The following is a 24,067-nucleotide window of genomic DNA, read 5'->3' on the forward strand; positions in this document are numbered from 1 at the left end:
GTGCTGGACAGATTTATGGTGTAGGGTTACAAATTCCTCACATCTTCCCCCGGCTGCTTCACCTGGAGCCAGTTTGGGTTCGGGGAGCTTGAACTGAGCGCGTAGTGCCAGGAACGCCGTTCTCCGCGCAGCCTTCAGGCAGTCATGGCAGTTCATTTCTCACTAAAATGATTAATGTTCATGCAAATTGCCAAAGCACGGGCACACATTCAAATATGAGAGAGTGCAATCAGTAGACAGTGATGTGAAGAACAATTTAATTTCGCCTTTGATTTTTTTTATTTTGGTTTCTTTTATCTGCCAGACACTTTTCGATCTCCTCTTTTATCGTTTTGCTCTCCTCTCTGTCAGACATTCTATACATTCTTTCTGTCTTAGTGGTTCTCAGTACAGTGACGTGCTGAGTCTTTCTCAAGGGAGTTGTGGCGTCAGGATTTGGGGTTTACCAGTTATCCAGACAGCCTCAAGCAGCACACCTCCTCTTAAGAAATCTTACATTATCTGGAAGATCACAGAATAACGACTGAGGAGGCTCAGAAAATATCTTTTCAACAGAGAGACTCAAGAGTTCCCAGTCAGACGAACTCATTTGGTTTTACTCAGTTAAAGTGAACTTCAGTTGCTCACAAACTGGCTCTGTCTGCGTGGTGACATAATTACAGCTTCTTCATGTTTGCCCGTACAAGGTACATTATTTTTTGAGGTGATGGTCACTGCTTTTCTCCTTGACATAACAAATATTTTACAGCAAATTTAGAAATGGGGCCTCCTCACACCCCCTATTGTTTTTTAGGTGGGGTGAACATGTTTTGCCCAATGCAGTGGTCATGTTTGCACTTGGATTTGCTTTTGGAAGAATGTGTAACTTAAGGGTTGGCACATATAGGATCTGGAGCTGTATTTGGTAAGCTCTTGTGGATTTCTGTTTCGGGTAAATGTGTTCTCTGCAAGGAACCGCGGTTTGCTGAAACTTTGTTTAGTTTGATGCCGTGGGGATTTATTTTGGGAGGGGGAGGACTTTGAGAGTTACAAGTGTGTGATTAGCACATCTCTTCTTATTTTTGTGGATTCAGTAACGAAACTGACTAAAGGAACAGAGAAAAGCTGTGTCATGCTGGGGTTGATGGGAATCCTAAGCATGCAAACGCCTCTATAGCCTCATTTCAGTCTAATCTATGGAGGTCTGGACATGACATTAAAAAAATTTAGTAAGTTGTTCCCTCAATTTAGCATTTTGTTCACAGAAATTGAAAATTTTGTGTGCACAAATTAGCAATAGGTCATTTTGTGCAAACAAGTTAGTACTTTATGTGCACAAATTCGTATTTGTGTGCACAAATTTGCCTTTTGTTTTCTCAAATTACTATTTTGTGCACATAGGAAAGCTTCTGTGCGCACAAGTTGCATTTTTTTGCATATAAGTTGCTGTTATGTGTGTACAAATATTATTATGTGACCACAAATTAGCATTTGGTGTGCATAAGCTGGTATTTTTTGTGTACAAGTTAGTGTCTGGTGCGCGCAACTCAGGATTGTGTGTTCTCGAATTAATATTTTGTGTGCATAAGATACTTTATTGTGCACACAAGTTGTATTTTGTGCACACAAGCTATCATTTTATGTGCACAAGTCAACATTTTGTGTTCTCCTCAAATTAATATTTTGTGCGCACAAGATACTTTTTTTGTTTACACAAGTTAGCATTTTGTATGCACAAATGATCAATTTGTGCGCAAAACTGCACTTTGTGTTCTTAAATCAATATTTTGTTCACATATACTTTTTTGTGCTCACAAGTTGCATTTTGTTTGTAGCCAATAAGTTATCATTTTGTGTCCACAAATTATTATCTTGTGTGCACAACTCAGCATTTTGTGTTCTCGAATTAATATTTTGGGCATACAAGTTGCATTTTGTGCGAACAAGTTAGTATTTTTGTGTGCACAAATATTATTCCGTGGCCACAAATTAAAATTTTGAGCGCACATGTTAGCATTTTGTGTGCACAAATGGGTGTTCTGTGTGCACATTTAGCATATTGTACGCACAATTCTGCATTTTGTGTTCTCAAATTAATACTTTGTGCACACAAGTATTTTGTGTGCACAAATAATATTTTCTGGTCACATGTTAGCATTTTGTGCGTACAAGCTAGCATTTTGTGTACAAGTTAGTATCTTTTGCGCACAACTCAACATTTTGTGTTCTCCAATTAATGTTTTCTAAACATAAGATACTTTTTTGTGAGCACAAGTTATAATTTGTTCATACAACTTAGCATTATATGTGATCAAATGAATATTTTCTGCAAACATACAAAATGCAACTTGTGCACACATAATGCTAATTTATGGCAAAAAAATATTTGTGAATTCAAAACACTAATTTGTGCACACAAATTTCTAGTCTGAGGGGACAATTTATTTTTTTTTTTTTGTATTTCATGTCAAGGGCTCCATTCAAATCAAAGGCAGTGTCACTCATTTTCAGCTGTTGTCCTTCAAGCATATGGGGCTGACACAAGCATCCTTGTGACATGCGAACCTGTTGATAAAAGCCTCTTATAGTTGACCTGTTTTGAATCTTTTCCAAAGAAAATTAAAAAAAGACAAAAAAAACAGAGTAGTCATAGATCGCAATATTACCGACATAATAAACTTCTTAAAATTAAGCACTTTACATGCATGACTAGGAATGCTTTTCACATTAAATGTCTCATTTTAACATAAGTGGCTCTCATATGAAAAGCCCTTTATGTTGATAAACTTGACTTAGTGGAGCAGACAAAGTGAAAATGAATCACAGGTTATGGGGTTAGTTTTATGTGTGGGATGTTTGGAATCATTTCAATGTTCAAAATTGTTCAAAAACAGGAGAAAACTAAGTGACATTGCCTTGTCCTCAGAAAGTTTGCCCTTTGTTAATTTTATAAGTGAATGAAATAAACCTTTGGAAATTTGGTCTCTGCGGCTGCATGCTTGTTGAACATTTATGTCAGAGTGTATGAGGCTGTTTTGTGTGTATGGCTCTCCTATAGGAGTGTCTGTGCGTCCATGTGGGTGTGTATTTTCTCTTTTTTTTTTTTTTTTTTTTTTTAAGGGGGGGTTGCTGGGCTGATGGGCTCAGTGGGAGCCAGGGTCCCGGGGGACCAGCTCTCGTTAATAATTCAGACGAGACTCATTATCAAGGCAGCGCAGATTTCTCCCTGATTCCACCTTAATTGCAGGCAGGCTGCTCCACTCAGGCAGGCGGTAGTCATGCTGGGTTGACTCTCTCTGTCTTTCTCCTCCACCACAGGACCTGCTCTGCTTTGCTCTGTCGGCTCTGTCTTTTAGTTACCCCGATAACAGCCCTTGGCTAGCCTGCTCCATATTAGCGTGCACTTTAATAGTGCGACATATTTAAAAATGTGTCACTTTTATTTGTGATTAAATATTTGCTTGAGATGTGGAATGTTTCCATTTCCTGGCCATTGAAGTTTGCAAGTTTTGAAAGAATCGATCGTTTCTTAGTTTTCATTTCCATTAGTAAAACAAAGCAAAAAAAATCACGTGTTACTTCATTATTTAACAGAAGCATCATGTGGCAGATTAATCTAAAACATGAGCAAATAACAGCTTTTCAAGTGCACTACACAAACCGTAATATGTTTTCCTTTCATTACAGTCTTTGTGACATATTATAATGGTGGATTTATCCTTGAAATAGCCTGTAGCATATTATCATACTGATGACGCTGTAGAATGTGATTGATATCAGGCTACAATAATACCCCTCTTTATGCCCATCTATGGGCTTATTTAATGTATCTTGTCTTCATAATTTAAACTGACTGATGGGTTTTCATTCAGTCCATTCACTGAAGCCCTGCAGAGAGATCAACATAATAGGACTGATCTTGTCATACATGTATATGAATATTTCAGATCAAGCCATTGTAACCTAAAGTAAAGCCTTTTTTTTTTCTTTGCTCTTTAACGTGAAGTGTGCTCCGAGCGGTATATTTCTCCCAGCATCAAAACTGGCTTCCCACAAATCACGGTGCCCATATTTCCTAATTCAATTTTTCCTCCCCATCTGATATCTCTTCCTGCACGCAAGGGATTGATGGCTTTGTGCATGCACACGGGTGTTTATGCGCGTGCATATTGCCACGTCTGCTCATGAGGAAGGGATGATGTACAGCGACGTAAGAAGCGTATTTCTCTGCGCTTCATCTCTTCACCCCTTCCTGGCAGCCGCGTGCCGGGTCCTTCGCGTCTCCGGGACTGTCTATCAAGCTTTTGTCACGGGTCAAAGGATTGCGTGAGGGCCAATGATCAGTTTACCTGAGCTCGGCGAGTGATGGAGGGAGTTGCCTGCGAAAGGGAAATGTAGTTAATGCTGACTGATTGGAGCAGGTGGACAGGGAAAAAAAAAAAAAAGGGCGTTGGAGAGGAGATGCAGCAAGAGATATGTTCAGGAAAGATGCTTGTTATGCTAATGGCTGACCGATGCTGCAGAGGTCACCTCAGGTGGACTCTGCAAACGTCGAGAAACTTTCGGATGGAAATCAATTCACGGTTTAGTGGGCTTTTATGTGTGAAACAACCCATGCGGAGGCAAATCTGTGTGGGAGAGCCAGCATATGTGTGGGGCGGTGCAGGATTTGGGTGAGGTTATGAGGTGACTGTGAGACCAGCTGGGGCGAGGGGGAAGGCTTGGGTTTTGAGGTATGTTACAATCATGAGGGAGGGCGAAATTCTTCCCTATTTGGAATAGTATGTCAACGGCACAAATCTGGGTCAGGACACAGGGTTCTGTGTTTAGTATGCTGACCGTGTGAGGTCTGAATGCAAAGTCTGCTCATAGCCCTGAATGAACCCAATCCGTCTGCCTTGCTCTGTCTCTCGACTGTCTCCTTTACGTTTCTATCTTCGACCCCCTTTTTTTTTCCTCCCCGTCTCCTCTTTCTCCTTGGTTTTCTGTCTCTGCCAAGAGCGTCTTTCTATCCCCTTCCCTGTCTGTCTCCCTTTTCTTCTCGTACTCTAGGCGCTTTCCCCCTGTACCCTTCTTTTTCGTGTTCTCCTTTTCACTGTCAGTCACTCACAGGCGTCCCTTCTCTCCTCCCTTGTTCTATTTCACACACAGAGTCCTCCCCACAAAGTAGCCTTTTTATCACTCATTTCCCTCTACCCTCACTTATTTCTCCTGCTCTTTTCATGTGCTTTTGAAATCCCCTTTTCATCTTTTTCCCTCTTTTTTTGCCTGTTCTCTTGTGCTCTCACACACACCCATGACACACACACACACACATATTGGCTCATTCAGTCATTCTTTTATTATCCCAAAACTAAAGTGATAAATGGATCTCTTTCTTCTCCGTAAATGTCACTCGGGGAATTGTCTCTGCTCATTGATTGACTCGAGTAGAAGGAAAGCCACGCACGCACATGTGTCAGTCATGTGCATGTGAAAACGGGTCAGAGGAAAAAAAAAAGACGAAGAGGTGAAGTCCCATTCAAAGTGGTTACAACTGTGGAGTTTTTTTTTCTTTTTCTCAGAAGTTGATCATTTGAAGAGCTTCTGCTGCTGCTTTACAATGAAACATCAATTCTCAGCAGGAAGTGGCGCACACAGAAACGCTGGCGTCGATGGATCAATCCCAGTTAAACAATCTGAGCCGGCAGGTCGGGGTGGACTTGCAGTTCTTTTTTCATATGATGCGTCCCAGCATATGAAATTTTTATCGACAGTTTGATCGGCCAACCTTTGCTGTCAGAGAAACGCCTTCCAAGGAATAAGGAATCAGAAGCGACTTTAGAGCAGCTGTTGTGTGTGTCAGGATGGAAGCAGGGGTTAATAATGCTCAGTCATTTTCCTAATGTCTCATTCACCCCGCCTCAAGCGCCGCCACTTGATAAAGGTCAGGACTACTGGTGGTTACATGTCGTCTTCTTTTATTTTGTTTCCTTCCCTGCACAATATGGGCGGACTGAAATCTCAATCCATTGTCGGTGCTCTTAATTTGAAAGGGTGACAGGGGAAGCAGTAAAGAATGGATGCAAACATTAAACTGATAAATATAGAATAAAAAAAGTTTTAAAAACGGAGAGTTGGAACACTATAGAGTAGATTATGGAAGCAGAACTAGGATCCAGACTTGGCTGCACTTCAGCTACACTCTGCACACTTCAGCTCAAGTGTGTATCCATTAGTGCAGTCCCATTGCACTCAAAAAGCTATGCACTCTGAGATGCAACACACATGCACACATACAGTATACAGACACACATGGAGAAAGATTTGTACCTCCCGTTCATGCATGCAAAGCCCCACAGAGTACAGTTGGCCTACAGTCGCTGTACCCTCTAAAACACATTTAGTCAAAAAAGCGCCGCTGACCTAATCTTGCTCCGTCCGCATCCCCCTTTCCTCTGGTCCACACAGACTCACGCACGCACACACAATCTCTTCACTAGCCACCAGATTGCTTCCCGTCAAAATAAATAATTAAATGAGTGCAATAACAGCTTCTGAAAAAAGATCTCTCAATTAGTGCAAAATGGGTAAATGGCGTGGGCCAGGGGCAGGGAGGAGGGGGGGGGGGTATTGCAGGAACACACTCGCACAGATGCGCGCGATCTGTTACATAAGGCAAATCATGACACACACAACGGTTTGTAGGCAGTTGTGCAACGGTAATATGCCCCCTTTGCCTTTCCAGTCAGATAAGCAGCGTCTTTTTCTCAAATCCTCACAAGCGGTCGGAGACGAGCCGAGCCGACATCCAGACGAGTGGCAGGGAGGTGCCAGGAGGGCAGCAGAGGGGGTCAAAGCTGCATCTGTGTGACAGAATAAAGGTTTGTAGATACGAGCTGTCCCCGTTCATTTGAAATGTCAAACATCTAATAGGATTGTTAAAGGAAAGTAGTAAACCACGGAAGGGATTTAACTCAAAAGAGAAAGGAAGACAGCAGTTTAAGGAAACTTGTGTTCTTGTCAGAGATTTTAACATTTTCAAGAGTCTTTGAATGTAAATTCTAGTTAAGTCTCAAGTCTAAGAACATTTTAATATCACACATTGACATCCAATTACTCAATTTAAAGACCAACTCTGATGAAAATCACGTTTTATTTTGGCATTTTTCTGATAGTGGAGGACATATATTGAGAAAAAAAGTTAAAATTGCTTTTCTGAGCATTTTTTTGTAATTAAAATTGTTCTGAATCAGAAAAAAATTCTGTTAGAAAAAGATTTTTGATGTAGGAAATATGCTTAAACATGATATAGACCACAAATTCCCTGCTCCACTCCATTCAGATGCATCCACTTTTAGATGACTAAGTCCAGCTCATTTTTCCTTGTCTGATTGGTCACCGTTTTTGTCCCACCGGTAATGTTAGGTTGGAGGTGTCTAGGGGCATAAACTAGTGGTAGAGCGTGCAAACCGAGGGCTCTCACTAAAAACTCGAGGTGAATTTATAATGAACTACTGCCACTCTGCAGAAACTAGGTCCTAGAAACAACAGGTTTTTAAAATTCGGCTAAAACTAACATGATTAAAAGACCACTGGGAACACTTCTTTTCTTCCCCAAAAATATTTTATTAACATATTAATAAATGATACAACTGAAATATAAATTTTTAACATTTTTGTGTATACAAGATTCGACGTACTCAAATAAAACATCAGATAAGGTACATGGAACAAACCACCCACCCAATTAAATCTCAGTATAAACATCAGAAAGAAAAAACAACTGTGAAAATAGTATTGACATAAATCAATAGACAACAGACACAAACTCAATGAAGTAACAGTTTCAAATTTGAAAGACATTTCTATAAAACATGTTAATTTATTGTAAAATGTGTTTGTGCATCCTCTTAGTGTGTATTTAATTTTCTCTAAATAAAAAAAAAAAAAAAACATATCATTTAGCCAAGATTTCCAATGTAGTAACAACCGAGTAACAGAGATGTAAAGGCTAGGATATCTTTTTGTGCAGTGCTCAAAGGAAGTGAGAAGTCATGAACACCAAATATTGCAATAAGTGGACAAAAACAGCCGAAACAATAGAAAAATAACCATTTGTTAAATTTGGGCAAAGAAAGAACATGTGACTGAGGTGACATGATGATATGAAACCCTCTAAAATAGATCAAAAGATGATCGGAGTGGGACTTTAAACAACTTGTGGGGACATACTAACTTAATATTTTAGTTTTTATCCTTTCAGTGCTGTAGCATTAAAAAGAAACCTTTATTCTTTTACCTGACAGTGGTGTTCTAGAGCCGGGGTGTCCAAATCCGAGCCTCGAGGGCCGGCCTATTCCTGTTTTTCTGAGAAACCCTGCCTTATCTGCTGTTGATTACCTGGATCAGGTGTGTTTAGCCAATGAGGAGCTTCAATGGCAGGTTGGTTGTAAACATGAAGGACGCCAGTCCTCAAGGCCTGAATTTAAACACCCTGTTTCTAGAGCTGAATGGTAAAAAAAAAAAAAAGCAACAAATTAAGCATTTTTACAATTCCCAAATCTGAAAGTGTCAGGCCTAGTCTTGAGATCAAGTTTCAAAGTCAAGTCAGTGAAACCCGAGTTTGACTCAAGTCCCCAAAGTCTGGTTCCTGTGGCGTGTCAGCATCAGGTGAGCAATAAAACGTGGCCACACCACAAGCTGGGGTGTTAACACATCACAAACATACACAAATTTGTCCCACATTAACCTCCGTTACATTACTCTCATTCCCACCCGCACCGCTCTACTCCACTTTCCGACTCCACATCCCAAAAACTCCTCAGTCTTCCAGCTGAGTTGGCGTAACGCCACATTACTTTTCTCAGCCTCCTATCGCTGTTTGGTTGTCATCGGCAGAGTTGTAGTGCTTATGTGCTCGAAGCCGGTGCCAAACGCCAAGCTCGCTCATGTTTCACTGGGATCAACGCTTCGCAGAATCGACTTAATCTGGGTGCGAGAAAAAGCTATGACAGTAATGCAAATAGATGGACCTGCGTCTGTCAGAATAAAGCAACTGGTGGGTGAGTCTGCACTTGTGCTAACTAAGCTCATCTTCTTTTTTCCCCTTTAAATGTCAATGTTTCTGTTAGTCGGGTTGAAGAGCTGCTGGACAGGTCAAACACCTGGAGGAATGGTAAAGTAAGACAGGAAATAACAGAGCGACTTTAGAAAAAGTAGCACGATGTAAAGTCTGTTGTAGCTGTGTGGTGGAGAGCAAAGAGTGAGAGAAAGGGGGGAGAAGAAGTGAGAAGAGCTTATGTCCCACATGTGTAAAACAGTTGTTTCACCTTTCTGCGGTTAAGAGCAGGTCAACTATCGGCGATCCTCGGGGCATGGACACGATTGGCTGTGCGATGCAGAGTGCGTTAAAGTGTGGAGCGGAGTGCCGAGATGGAAAAACGAGGGAAAGGGATGGATAAATCCGGATCTGGAGAAAAAGGGAAGCTGCATCACACCATGCTTAAGTGAGAGCGCGGTTTGAGAGATGCACAGAGGGGTCTGTCAGAGATGGAGGGAGTGACAGAGGGGAGAAAATGACAGAGGAAGGTAACGTGCAGGGGTCTCTGCGGTGAGGTGATTGCGTGACTGAGTGGAAAGTGCATTGCTGTGTGTGTAATGCTCTCAAGATGGATATTAAGACACACCGCCTGCCTCCCTCACACAGCCACTGCCCCTCTTCCCCTTTTTTTTCTTCCTCTTTACTCTCCTCCTTTCTGCTCCCTCTCTCACCTCCTCCGTCTCCACTAATGATCCCCGCGTCCTGCCACACTGCAGGGCTGAGTGATGCCCACTGACAACCGCACTCAGGCGGAAACGCTGCATCCCCCTTCCAGGAGTGCTGTGACATACACACAGAACATATAGAGGAGTAGCACCTCTTCACTTGCATGTCTCAGCTCATGCAAAGCTGCTGACAGATGTGCATTTGTGTGTATGTGACCATGACTGACTCCATATGCACTAATAGAACCCCCCCAGCAGTGGTCAGCTCCTATCAAAAATACGCCTCCATCCAGCCGCATCTGTCCACAGGTTCATGCAGATCAAAGGCTTTGAGGGCCGCCATGTAATCACTGATACTGATTAGCTGATCCCAGCATTCATTTAGGCTCATTTAGCGTTGGAACTGACGATAAAGACACGAACACAATCTTAGAGAAAAGCAACAGTTCTTTCTTTAATGTGTGATGACTATGCAGAAGTCTGTGAGTTCTTTAGTTTATACTTTAGCACACATTTGTGCTGAAGATACAGAATTGCACTTTAAAGGGTAACCAAACATAAACTGTTTTGGGCTGTTGACCTCCATAAATGGGGCTTTGAAAAGGTGTTTTCTGTTGGTACTTGCCACATTTTTGAAAATGTTAAATAAACTTCATGAAATTATAGTCTAAAACCATCTGTGTGCTGCCCTCTACAGGTTGAAATGAAGTACTACAGTTGCATTTTGTGATTGGTCAGCTGATGTGAGTCCCACATCATTTCAGGAGTTTCACGTCATCATGCTCTTCACCTCCAGTATAAAAGCCCCGCCCATATTTGTTTCTGTAACAGTTGCTACTGGCTTGCATAACTTTTCTGTGGACTATTAAATTAGGCAACAGTGTTTGAGTGCAATTGGAATTCAATCTAGCAAACTCCATCCAGGTGATGGGATTTGCAATGAACGTTTCACTCTGGATTGTTTACCTAATACGTTAGCCTCTATTAGCTATTATGCTAACCACAGAGACATGTGTCCCCTTCAGTCTGGACTGCCTCAAGAGAGGGTGGAGGAGAAAAATCCTCAACCTCAACAGAAAGTTTTGTGGTTAAACTGGCATCACACCTCAAGCTAACCTCACTGTCACCTTCAATCACAGATCCAAACCACACTCCCACCGCCCCCCCCCATTTTGTTGCATTTTTCAAATCTCGACTCAGAGTGGAGTCGGCCTCCAACTGTCCTGTTGTGTTACCCTGTACACATGAAGTCTCCACATCAGATAAACTTGTGTTTATTTATGAGTCAAACACATCAAGCTATGTTCACACCGCCCTTGCAATGAAAAGTCTATGTAAACGTAGTAAATGTGTGTTTTGGGCTTCTGCATTTAAAACTTTCAAGCGTAACTACATAAGTCTATGATCGTTTTTTTGAGCTAAAATTGATGCCATTGAAAGTTAAACAAGGTTGTACTTTGACCAATCAGAAACTTGGATTTAGCTTCCCCTTTAATACATAGAATTACCAACCGTTTAAAAATAGTTTGATCATGGTTGAAAAATTAATAATTACAAATAGTATATGACACCAAGTTTGTCATATATCAGAATAGAGCTGTGAAAGAAAAATTCTGGAGCAAAATTTGCGAGTTTTGCTCCGCTTTGTCATTTTACAACGAGGTTCTTCCACCTGTAGGTGGCGAACATGCGCTAGTAAAGAGTAGGAAAAAAATAGGGGAAGAAGAAGCCCATCCCTGCTTGTTTAGTGTGAACAGAATGGGTTAAACACACATTTAAGAACTCGAGGTTAACACACACTCTTGAATGTGCGTCAAATTCACAGTGTATAGAGTGATATAAAAAAATGTTTGACCCTTGTGCTCTTTTATGGGGTCCAGATGACCCGACCCTGATGTGTGATTCCTCCCATGACAAAGGTGGACAGGTTTTATGTCCAGATGACCCCACTTTTAACGTAAACATCCAGGATAACACAAGGATTACAGTATATTATGACTAAATATTTGTTCTTGTAAAATAGGAAAAAAGTCTAAAAATTCGGGAATATTTTTACTACTTAGTTACTATATTTGCAGCATTATGACTCAAGCAGGAATATTTCAGAATAAAATGCAAAACTAAAACAGCTGAAATAACACATTGGATTTTTCAGCAGGCAGAAATGTAGCCAGCTCTTCTGTGCTGTTTATCACTAAAAGCTTTTGTGAAACTACAATCCCACTGGTACACAAGCATTTTTTTTTAGAAACATTATAAACCACTCCACTAATGCTGGTTGGATTTAGGAAAATTCAATGATTCCATTTTAATCTTCAAACTTCATTCTTACGACTTTACTTTTACTTTGAAATAGACATTTAATTTTATTTCCTCAGTCTAATTCTCTGCACTTTGACTTTCTTATGATAAATGTGTATGGACAAAAAAACACAAATCTGTTTTTAAAACCATAAAAACTTTTACCACTCACATTACTGAGCATTAATCACAACTAAAAAAGGGAAAAGTGTAATCCCATATTCTTACTGTAGATTAACAGAACTTTATTCGTTTTCTGTGATGACCGCCGTCTTTAAACTTAACTCGTGTAGTTGAGGAGTCAGCGTATTACCAAAATATTAAATAATTTGAAGGACATTTAAACTTTTGCAGAGCTCAGTTGTATCATATTTAAAAAAAATGTTGCTGCTAAAAGAGATATCTCAGTCAGATGATCTTCAAAATAAAAGCTGCAACAATTCACACATTTCTACTAGAATTAAATGAAATTTGTGGCAGACATACCCCATATGGATCTTTTGATATACTAGCCCAGTTTGGTGCCTAATACATTTACATATTGTGCTATTTGCATGTTTAAGCATTTTTATTTACACGTGACCTCTCCCATAATCAGTTTTTCTCAAATTCTATACTTCTGTACAGCTTCTGATATAAGGCCCTAATCCAGACAGATGCCATGATGTACTATGGAGGGTTTGGAATTAGGTCATGGCATCTCACTCCTCTAATTAGATGCAGTGAGAGTATGCATGTTGATTCACGAGTGTGCGTTTGCATGCGTGTCTACGTAGGATGCTCCTAATCCGTAGGTGGCCTCCATGTGATGAAGACAATGCCGGGATGAGTCTCCCGTTTTCGAGAAGTTTCATATGTTGCTATTTAAAAAAACAACCTTAAAGTGACGTCGATGGAGATGCGCCAGGGTCGAGAGGATCAGCGGGGTGAAAAAAAGTCAAGCGCAGCCATAAAAATTGCATTAATGGCGCGTCACAAGCTCCGATTGAGAGGGCACTTCAGTTTTTATTTATTTATTTTTTTTGTATGGCACGATTTGTTTAAGTCCATCTGTGACGGTACCTCTGACGAGTTGAGGATTTTTAAGGTAAACATCTGCTCCACTTGCTTCTCTATGCTCTGTGGACTTGTTTCAGTAAGGAAAAAAACATATCTGCTTCTGCAGTTTTAATGACAACTCATGTTTTCTATCATTTCAAGATGAGCGCTTCAACAAGACCAGGAAGCCGAAGAGTTTTTGAGTTTTTATTCTGCATTTGTCTACCTAGCATGAAGTGTATCTGTGGAGGGAGCAACAGCAACACAAAAAAATCAGCATATTGGTTCGTGTGTGCAGGTATGCAAGCACGACTCCAAAGCCTGTGTGGGTGAGGAAATAAAAAGCAGGAAAGAGTAGCGCAGGGCTCGCCTTAATTAAGTTTTCAGGAGCCTCTTAAAAGGTCATGGCAAGCCTCTGTACCCCCCCTTCACCACCATCACCAGCGGGTACTGACAAAATTTCCCTCCCCTTCCTCCCTCCTCTTCCCCACACCCTCCCCGTTGTGATCTATCCAGTCATCAGCCCCCCATCTGTGCACATTAGCCTTTCATGAACACACTCATTAGGGTGGGAGTTTGAAGCGATTGTGTTCTCCAGTCTGTGGCAGGAGCGTGGCGATTAATATTTCAGCGTCTCCTGCCGAGGAGCTGAGAGCAAGTTTGGCCCTCTTAGGCTGGAACGGGAGCAAGTCGTACCCCCCCCCTTCCCACGCATCCACACACCCCTCCCATCAGCCGCCCTCAGACAGTCTCGCAACTTACAGGACGTTGCCCCCCTATTTCCCTTTATTGCAAATGCGCTTGTGGTCTGGGTGCACACTTTGCTCGCACACTCATACACACACCGAAGACCCTAACTCAAACTGACTTAATTGGGCTCTTTTTGTTTCAGTAAATGGAGGGAGAAAAGGAGGAGTGATAAATTCTGTCTCCTTGTGGCCCCATCGTACCCATTCTCTCCATTTTTACAGGAATGTCTGTTTCCTAGCACCCTCTTTTACATTTCCTCACGCTCTCCCACCGCACAGACAAAGCAGGAGTTGAGAAGTGATGAGAGCTGCTTTTCAGTGTATGTCTAAACTAAGTTCATTCACACCAAATCAATACCCTCCCTCCACTATACTGTACATTGGCACTTTAAAATATAAGAATTTCAGGCAGTCGAGGGAATCATGGGTTATCAGGCTGTCAATATTGGAGGCGCTGCTCCTGCCTGCATACAGAAATCTCCTGGACCATCCTGGAGAGTTCACTTTTTCCTGATTGCTTACTGTCAGGTGCACATGAGCACAAAGTAGCACCAATTTTTGATCTCATGCAACAATTCTGAGTAGTGATTTCTGTGTTTGGCGTGGTTAGCGCTGTCGCGTCACATCAAGAAGGCCTTGTTACAAATCTCAGCTGGGTTTTTTTCCCTTCTGTGCATGTGTGGGGTTTCTCCGTGGCTTTCACAGTCCAATAACATGATTCATATTTTGATTGGTTACTTTAGAACATTCCTTACGCAAACTTTCAAGAATGTACCTCAAACTACCTGTGATAGGCTCCAGTAACCACGGCTTTACTGTATTCCGGAAATAGATATCTAAAACCTGGATTGGTTATAACTTATTTTTTTGGATAAAATTCGGCTCACCTTCCAGAAAACAAAAAGTTTATGTTTTGTTTTGTTTAAAATGTGACTTTCTAACACCATAGTCCACAATAAGCGTCTCCTTTCTGAAATCTACGGTGGCCCTGAAGGGCAAATCACATCAAGAAATCACTCTGTGAAAAACATTTTGATCTGTTATTTTCAACTGTAAATTATTAGCATGAAGCTATATTGGAAATAATCACACAATTAACAACTTTCTATTGTAGCCCACCTACTTTTTCTGTTTTTTTTTTTTTTTTTTTTTTTTTGTGATTCAGTTTTTAGCATTTCATTTTGTTTTCTGGAAATTAATTTTCACGTTTTAGTTTCTGGGATTATGTTTTGTTTTCTAAAATGTTTTCTTCATGTTTGTTTTGCTTTTTATTTGTTGTTATGATCCTTAAAACAATTTTACAATGAGTGATTTATTGATGTGATTTGCGCCATAGAAACATGTCCCCAGTGGTCATTTATGGAACTGCAACATTTTATACATCTGAGTTGACCTTAAAATCCGAAACACTGAAACAAAAACAAGACTTATACAAGTACGTTTATTTTAAAAGAATATTTTAAATGAACAGTGTAAAACTATTTCTGTTAGAAATACAAATACTATTTGAAATATAAATGCAATAAAATATTGCTTTAGATGGGAATCTTTACCACTCCAACGCGGATTTACTTTTTTCAATATGAGAATGTAATCATACGTTGGTTGATCGAAAGAAAATATTTTTTTGAGGCAAAAATTCAAAATAAATTTAAGCAAAGAGACATGAAATTGGATTTCTAAGGGGTCATACCAAAGATAATAGGTTTGTGGAATGATGAGTCAAGGGTTCATTTTTATATTTGACATTTTCTTGCCTAATTTTACATCCTTGTAAATTGATTGGGCCAGTTGCATAATAGCAGAATTTAGAACCCATTTTTTTATTAATATAAAATTATTTTTTCCATATCTGAGTTTCTAATAAAAAGGCTATAAAGCTTTGTATAAGTCACTAAGATATGTTTTTTTATGCAATTTAATGAAAGTAAAATGTAATACATCTATAAATTAATGTTAAGAATCAAAAAATTCTGGCAGCAGATGTGGCTAGTTGCACTTCTTAATTTAAAATTGACTTTTTACTTGCCAAAAAATGTAAACTTGATTCTAAATAAAAGTCAGTTTGAATTCTTGACCTTGAATATGATGTGGAGCACCTCAATCTCCTAAGATAGCAAAAGTAAACTTAAACATGATTTTTTTTTTTACTTTTTAATTGGACTGCTTTACACAAAGCTTTTCCCAGAGGTGTGTAGAAGATGCTTGGAAACAGTTTTCTGAGAACGGAAGTGAGAAACACTGCCGTTGTATATGACACAAACTCATACTGCATCTGCCGTGTGTCTGACTGCACAATGCCTCTTTGTGCGCAGCGTTGGAGGCTGTCCCTTAAAGATGCTCAAAGGGAGACGCAGCGACACAGAGAATTGTCTCCATGTCACCTTTAACTACCAGAGCCTCTGTGATTTCAATCCCAGCCACTTTTTTCCACCGCGTTCAAGACCCGTCTTTATGCTTCACCCACCTCTGCCCTCTAAACCCTCTTCCCTGTGCAGATAAAACTCCGCTTTTCATTCTAAGCATGCTGCTTCTCATGCATTCTTCTACTCCACATAGGTGTATGAATAAGTGGAGTCCATGGTCTTTACTTGAGTGAGTGCGAGCCTTCAAACTGAAGTGTAGCATGTGGGCAGGCATTCATGGGGAGCACTGGTTGGTGCACTGCACACTGATGGCTAATGAAGTTCCCCCTGCACCTCATAGCCCTATTAAACCGCTGCCCCCTACCTCTACCCACTTCACCCCCCACCTCTTGTCTTTTTTTTTTTTTTTTTTTTTTTTCTCCCTGAGGGAGAGTTGGCAGGGAACGAGCCGGCTGCTATGGCAACAATAAGGAATCCTCCCTCTCCCACAGGTCTCCTTAGCAACTGGTAGCTTGGCATTGCAGTAGTGAATGTGCCCGGTGTGCCAGGCTTTGTGCAGCATTTGCATATGTAAGCAATGTATGGCTTTTAAAGGGGCAACACATTTCGGCAAGGGGGGATGTGTGCGTTTGTCCAAAAATGTGTGCAATGAATGCAGTTTATACATGTGCGCTGAGGGGGATGTATGAGGACCATACTTCACGTTTGCCCCCATTATTATTAGCCCGAATACGATAAAGTTTCTCCAAACTTTATCGACAAAGAACAAGCATGTTTTCTCTGTCTCGCTGTTTATTTCCATGCCCTCTGCAGATGCGTCCCTGTGGTCCTTTTTTGTGTAATTTTTCCTTGGTAATTGTGGTCATTCTTCTCTATACTGAGAAATTGAAGCAATCAAAGGGACAATCTGATGAATTTTGCATGCCACGTGCATGGCTGCCTATGAGTTTTCTGCTCTGCTAAAATTAAATTAAACGCTGAGAATGATTTTTTATTAAAGTGTGATCGGAGGTGTGCACTGACCTTTAGAATGTAGGAAATGAGATTCTCATTGTTATGAATGAGATTATGTTGAGCCTTAGTGTGGGAAAAAAATGGTTCTGCATCGATTGTATTGTTAGCTGACAATTTCTTTCTATATAGCAGAGGAAGCTTTCACTATAATCAAATCCACACTTTGGCTGTTGGCTATTAAATGGACTGATAAACAAATATTGACACACATGTACCCATAAATTCAGATTGACTTGCATGCACGCATATCTTGCAGATCTTGTAAAAAAGAGCTATAAAAGCCTCTCCAGAAACGTGTTGGGCTTTAACAAAAGGATGGCAAGCCCAGTGGAAAATGTTAGTTTGCTCCCTAGACGAAGTGTGAAGTAGGAACAGGCGGCCGGCCCCACAGGTGGCCCGGGCCAAACACCTGTTGTGTGAATCCTCTACGGGAGGCTGTGAGGTCTGCCTACCCTGCAGGTCCCGGTGGAAAAACCACACCCGTGCTGTACTGTGGCACGTGCTAACTCATGTGCCCACACCAACTCGGAGGCTCTCCCGTCCCTCTGCGTAGGAGGAAGACGTGATGCCCATTTCGTGTCCCCTTTGTGGCCAACGGAAACTCTTGGCTGTCCCTGGCATCACGGATTTTCCGATCCCCTGTCAGGGTCTCAGATGCTCTTCTAATCTGTCAGCATCTATTTTTACTGACAAAAGCTGCGGCAGCCCTTTTCTATCCCACACTATCCCCTTCGATGCCAACCCTTCCCTTGGCGCCAGGGTGGGCACAGCTGATGAGTTGCCAGCCATTGGCTGCAATTAGTGCACAGTCAGGCTGGAATCCCCCACCAACTTCATTACGCCCCTCTCCACAGCCACTTCCTGATCTGAGGCTACCAGACACACTAGTACACACTTGCTTTCCATTTTAAGCCTTTTTCTAAATGGCACTCCTGCAGTGTTGTGGAATAATAGGGTTGGATTTAGAGCACCTTTCTCAGTGCTCCAATCACTCTGCTGTGCAAACTCAGTCCACTGAAGCACAACTGCAGCCACCAGACCCTACCTTAGAATTTTACCTGTCAAAATTTGATCCTGAAAATTATTTTTGCAAAATGACGCCTATTTGAAAACCTTCAGACGTCAAATCTTTGTTGAAAAAAAGGCTTTTGTGAAGAATTTAAAGTCGAACACACTTTTTCAATAAAAGAAACTCAACTGTGAAAGTTAGAAGCACTGTAGTCCAGGTTTACTTCCTTCCCAATAAGGGCTGCTTTGTGCCTTGCATGGCAGTGCATTCGTGACCACTGCTGTGGAGGCGATGATGGCATGTGGCAGAGAAGTAACTGTTTCTCACCTCCTAATAAAAGAGACTCCTTTTTAATCTTTTTTCAATTTGATTGCATTCCAAAACAGCCCTCTCTGCCCATCTGTCTCTCTTAAAGAAGCCTCCTAAAGGGATTTTAATCAACTGGCTCTGGGCTTCTCAGGCAAACTACATCTCTCTCTTTCTTGCTCTCACACGCATAGAGGCACAATTTCCAATTTTCCTTGTACTCACTGTCAAAGTCTCTCTTGCCTTGTCTTTTCCCTCTGATACACTATAGCATCAGAGCGTCATCATGCTGTATCTATGCTTCCATCAGGCCCCTTCGCCGTGCTTCCAGCCTCCCCTCAGACAAATAAAATTCCTCCAACTCTGTCCCTATTAATCCACATGACTCTAAATTCTTTATTTCCCTTCAAAGGGACAACACAAGCTGTAACATCAATCACAGGGAGTGAATATTTAGCTGGCGCTAATTTCCTCCAATAGCCTGGAGACAGGCTTAGCTGACAAAACTCATTCCTGCGCTGAACAAAACTGCCTGTGTTGAAACCTCCCCTCCCCCTGATCCCTCCTGCCTTCTTCACAGGCAAAAACAGCATCACAATAAACACAGTTAGTGCTTCTGTTACTCCCCGTTGATTTGGGCTTATCAAATGAATGTGCACCATGGAGGGATACCCTTTGACAATACATAATGGATCCATTCTGCATGAAATGGTTTGGTAATACCAGTCGAGTGTGGCAAACGGCTTTACCCGGTGCCACTACAAGAACAGCTGCTGTGTTCTTAGCTGGGCGAGTGCACCACACTGCTTTACCCTTGAGGTAGTTTGAATCGGGTGAGTGGTTTCTTTTTCCTGGTTCTCAGACCCTATTCACCATCCTTGGTTTCTCACTAAGTTCTGATTGAATGAGAACACATTTGCCACAAGTTGGGTCTTACAGACCATTTGACCTGTTTCCTCGCCCCTCTGTGTGTGAGCGGGAAAACCCTAAGTGGATTCTGACGGGAGGGGGGGCGTCTATAAAGAGGGGAGGTGGGTGAGTAAGGGGCATTTCAGGGCACTCTTTTGTCTAGTCTGGAGGGGCCCCTTGTGGTCCCTCTTATTCCCACCCTTTTCATGCTGTACCCACCAGCATTACTAAAACTCGCCAGTCTGTCATCTTATTTCACTAGTTGCCGGTTGAGGTACAGCCAACCCTGCCCCCCATCTAATAACAGCCTTCTTTATGTTTCAGTCTCCTGCGGGAGGGGTTGAATGAAGGGGTGTGTTGGGCATTAGGCCAAGGCGGGCAAGTGGGTACGGTCTCTTTGCACATAAGCCTTTGGCGGTTAGACATTGTTGTGAGAACTGAGGACATGGTTTACAGAGCGGCCCAACTCACCTTTTTCTTTTAATGTCGGTGGATTGTGTAGCTCAGTCAGACCTTGATGTGTACAAAGCCCCCAAAACTAATAGTCTTTAAACTTCATTGATTTGTAGCTTTGATGAAGCCTCTTTAGTTCCTGAAATAAACATAGTTTGCATCTACGGAAGGAGAACAGTAGAGCCGTTGATTAGTATTCTAAGATTTACAAGAGCCAAATGAATGGCTCTAAAAGAGCCTATTAGGATGAATACTACAATCCTGTTTCAGCTCCTCAACAAGTATTTGTCTGTAATCTGGCTGATTGAATTCATGCATTTATGTGTTTCCTTGGTTTTAATACAATTCTCCTGTAGTTAGTTTGTAACCCGAGCCTCCCCCACTACTCACTGTTAATTCCACCTGTGTGTTGTGGAAAAAGTGTCAGCATGTCAGATTTGTTTTTTAAAAAGCTTAAGCTTTTAATCTGAGGACAAAGAATCCCATCCTGTGCTGTGGTGTCTATTGTCTAAATATCTAAATCAGATATCAGGATTTTAAGGGCTTAATTGGAGCTGAACCCAAGCTGATTCTGCTACATCCTTGAAAGCCTTGTTCATGCTAATTGGCTTTGACTGGTCTGTAAGCTAGTAACCTTAAATGGTACATTTTCCACAACTTTGTTGGTCCTCCCTAACCCTAATCACATCCTACAGAGTATTTTACAGCATTTCACTTTTAAAGTACTTCTTATGTAAAGACTCACGGTAAACAAATGCCTGGATACAGACTGCATTTCGGGCACTTTGGATATCCATACATTGCCTAAAAACTTTCCTACACATAGCATCACTGGGCATCAAACTAATATTCTTCAGACTGAGATATGAACAAATGGAGCATCTTCTCTGGAAGCAGACTTCATTTCGGGTTCTTTTGACATCCTTATTTTTCCCTTCATTTTAGCTACTTTGGGGATCCGAATTTTGCCCTTCATTTCTGCCACTTTGGGTATCCGTACTTTGCCTGAAGATCTCTCTACACATGTTATTACTGGGCATCAAACCATTACTCTTAAGACTAAGATATAAACAAATACTTCAGGTACTTTGGGCATCTGTATTTTGCTCTTAATTTCGGGCACTTGAGGTTTCCATATTTTGCCTGAAGACCTTTCTACACATGATCTCACTGAGTATCAAACCACTTCTCTTCAGACTGAGAGACGAACAAATCACAAACTAAGCCATCACTGCCCCTTGACCTCTTTTGCTTTTTGATCAAAATGTCTTAGTTGTGATTGAAATCTGCTGATGGTTGACCGCTCTGGTTACAGAGTTCCAGCTCTACCTTTTGCTCTGTTGGTTCTTTCTAGTAATATGGGACCAAACTATGGATCTTTCTGCATAGGCTGAGCTGAGGTTTCATTCATTATTTAGAGCCTCCTCTGCCAGCCCCATTGTATTAAAGGGGTATTATTTGAATAGGAAGTAGCTTCCCGGGCCCGAGCACATGATGTGTGTGTTCCTCTGTCATTGTATGTTTCAGTGGGCCTCATCCGTCTGCCTCAGCAAGCCAGGGGGCTGAAAGAGAATTTCCATTTTATGAATATTTAATACATAATAAAGTTTTCAATTTTATTCTGTTCAAGCCAAAGGGGCAAAATGTGGTAAAGCTAACTCTCAAGGACACAGCACAGAATAAAGGTAGTTTTTTTTTTAGGTGTCAAAGTATGGTTAATGTCAACCCGCTGCCTCATTATCTATTGTATTACACACACATTAAGAGTGCTTTACCTCTTCAGCTTTAAGAGTTCCATATTATACCTTTTCCCCCTTTTACACAGTCTCCTGATGCTGCATTACTGTAGGATCATAGCATATCGAGGCTGCTCGTTGTGTCTGTGGTGACCTGGCATAGCTCTGTGTGAGACACCCAGCTGGGAGTGCCCCTGAATCAACTTGGGATTAGCCCAGGATTGTCTGGGATTACTTGGGGATGGAGGGGGATTAGCACTGACTGCCTGTTTCGGGGGCGTTAGGGGCATGGGCAGGCCAAATTGCCCCTGACTCAGAGTACAGGAGGCTGACATAACCACACCCACGGTGGAACCACCTGTAACCTGAGCTATTCTTAGGTTGTAAAGCACACACACAAACAGAATACACACAAACACAACGACAAAAACATGTGCTGAAAATTGTATGTCGGAGCGCGAGCAGCCAGCGCTGATGACGGTGGAGATGATGCCATGTCTGGCTACCATCTGAAATCTCTCAAATCTCTCTAGCAGGTGGATTCATCAGATAAAGAGGGTTTGGGATGATGACAAATCCCTCCAAGTTCAGTGGGAATGCTCTTCCCTCATAGATGGGGATAAATCGAGATTTGAATCCAACAGGTCACACAGAGTGGCAGTGCAAAGTGGTTCATCTCTCTGAAAGATGTCCCATTTACAACCGGCAATGGTGGAACACCGCGAAAGCTTACATATGTTTTAATTCAGTCGAGCACGGGATTTTGTGGCGGGATGATTTGGAGTGGTGTGATTGGTGGATGATCCTGCCACAGTGAGACAGGGAGTTGGCGCGGCACGTAGAGAAGTCGTCAGAAGCAGGGAGCGGGCATCCCCTGCGGACCTGCACTGCCAAGATGAAAGGGTGCTTAGTGTTGGAGCGGCAGCATCAAACAGCCACCTCCTCTTGCATCCTTTCCCCCATCCCCCACTCTCCCTCCATTTCTCTCTCTGACTCTTGACTCTCACCACAATATGATATAGTTCTGCTGTTGCACGTTTACCCGGTTGCCATAGTTACCCAATGCCTGAGGTGTCACAGCAAGATAACCCAAGGAGGCATTCACAGATCACCTGAATTCAGCTCGCCTCCCATTTATGTGTTTTCCCTGCTGCAATTTGATTTATTTGTTTCCCTGCCATGCAGTTCTGTCTGAATACAAATAATCCACAACATAATAGACTATAGAAGAGTGACATCCCTTCATTCTGAAAAACACTGTTGTACATAAATATTACCACAACATACAAGACACTTTCGAGTTGATATTTTAATGCGCTAGCATCAAATAACAGCACGCACAACAAAGAGCAAAAAATGCAACAGCAACATTTAGCAACCCTTTAAGATGTAAATGATAATGACAGAAAGAATGCTTGATCTTATGAATTACTGAGCCATTGACTGCACCTTCAGGCATACAGGATAATGGGAATGTAATTGGTGGCACGCTTTATAAGAGAAGGGGGAGAGATTGAGCGCAGAGGTGAAAAATGACTTCTGCTCAAAGAATTGTGTAAACCAAGAAAAGAAAATAAGTAGGAAAGTTGAAATATGTAGCTCTCGGTGACAAAAGAGGAAGAGGATGTGATAAAGACAGAGCATGGGAGGGGAGTAGAGATAGGCTGTGAAGGTAGATGTCAGAGGGTGGGATACATCCATTAGCCTTCCTTGCTCCTGGCTCAGTGTTGCAATACAACCAACCCCCACCCCCATCATACAGGCTAAAATAGTGAAAGAGACAAGGCTGGAAATAAGCCAGACTGGCACCAACTTCAAACATACAGTACACTCAAGCTCAGCGGCTTACATCAGCCCAGCTAAAGGGAGAAGCTGTGGTTAGATGGAAAAGAAAGTGGGAGGACTGACATGCAGAAAGAGAATCTCTCAAGAGTGATGTCTTAGGTCAATTCGGGTTGGATCAAGTTGACTGGATCTTGTTTTATGACAATTGAATAGTAGCTCCGTTTTGAGACAGATTTGCACCAGCAGTTCCTATCAAGAATGATGGAACTGACTACAAAATTCTCAAAAGTTTTCTGTTGCTTTCTTTAAAAGTAGACTTTTCGACCCAATCTGAATTCTTTCCTTCTCCCTTCCCCTTCATTTAGCCCTCCAAACGGAGGTTTATGAAAAAATTGGACACCACTTTCGTTCAATGCTAGCTTTAGTGCGGAGCTTTCAGCAATCAAACATATATAACAACATCAGGTTGTGACTTTAAAAAGGTCATGCTACAACAAAAAGTCATTACTTATGTTTAAATGTAAACTTCTGTGGTTTACAGCACATCCACGTGAAGAAAAGCGCTTCTCATCGCGATGCGGTTTAGCCTCGTAAACGTAGGACTTTGTATCCCTCCGCTTGGAGGCTCTGATTTAAAAAATGATTACGGACACACTCGCACTTCAAATGGAGGGA

The 24,067-nt window shown here is 41.7% G+C and overlaps 1 protein-coding gene across 1 annotated transcript in view; it reads left to right on the forward strand.

The window, feature by feature from the left end:
* The window catches only part of LOC112144034 (forkhead box protein O3), a 34,861-nt gene that overhangs the window by 7,388 nt on the left and 3,406 nt on the right, over positions 1–24,067 (forward strand). The window lies entirely within an intron of this gene.

Source organism: Oryzias melastigma, linkage group LG16, assembly GCF_002922805.2.
Source record: "Oryzias melastigma strain HK-1 linkage group LG16, ASM292280v2, whole genome shotgun sequence".
Taxonomy (NCBI): Eukaryota; Metazoa; Chordata; class Actinopteri; order Beloniformes; family Adrianichthyidae; genus Oryzias; species Oryzias melastigma.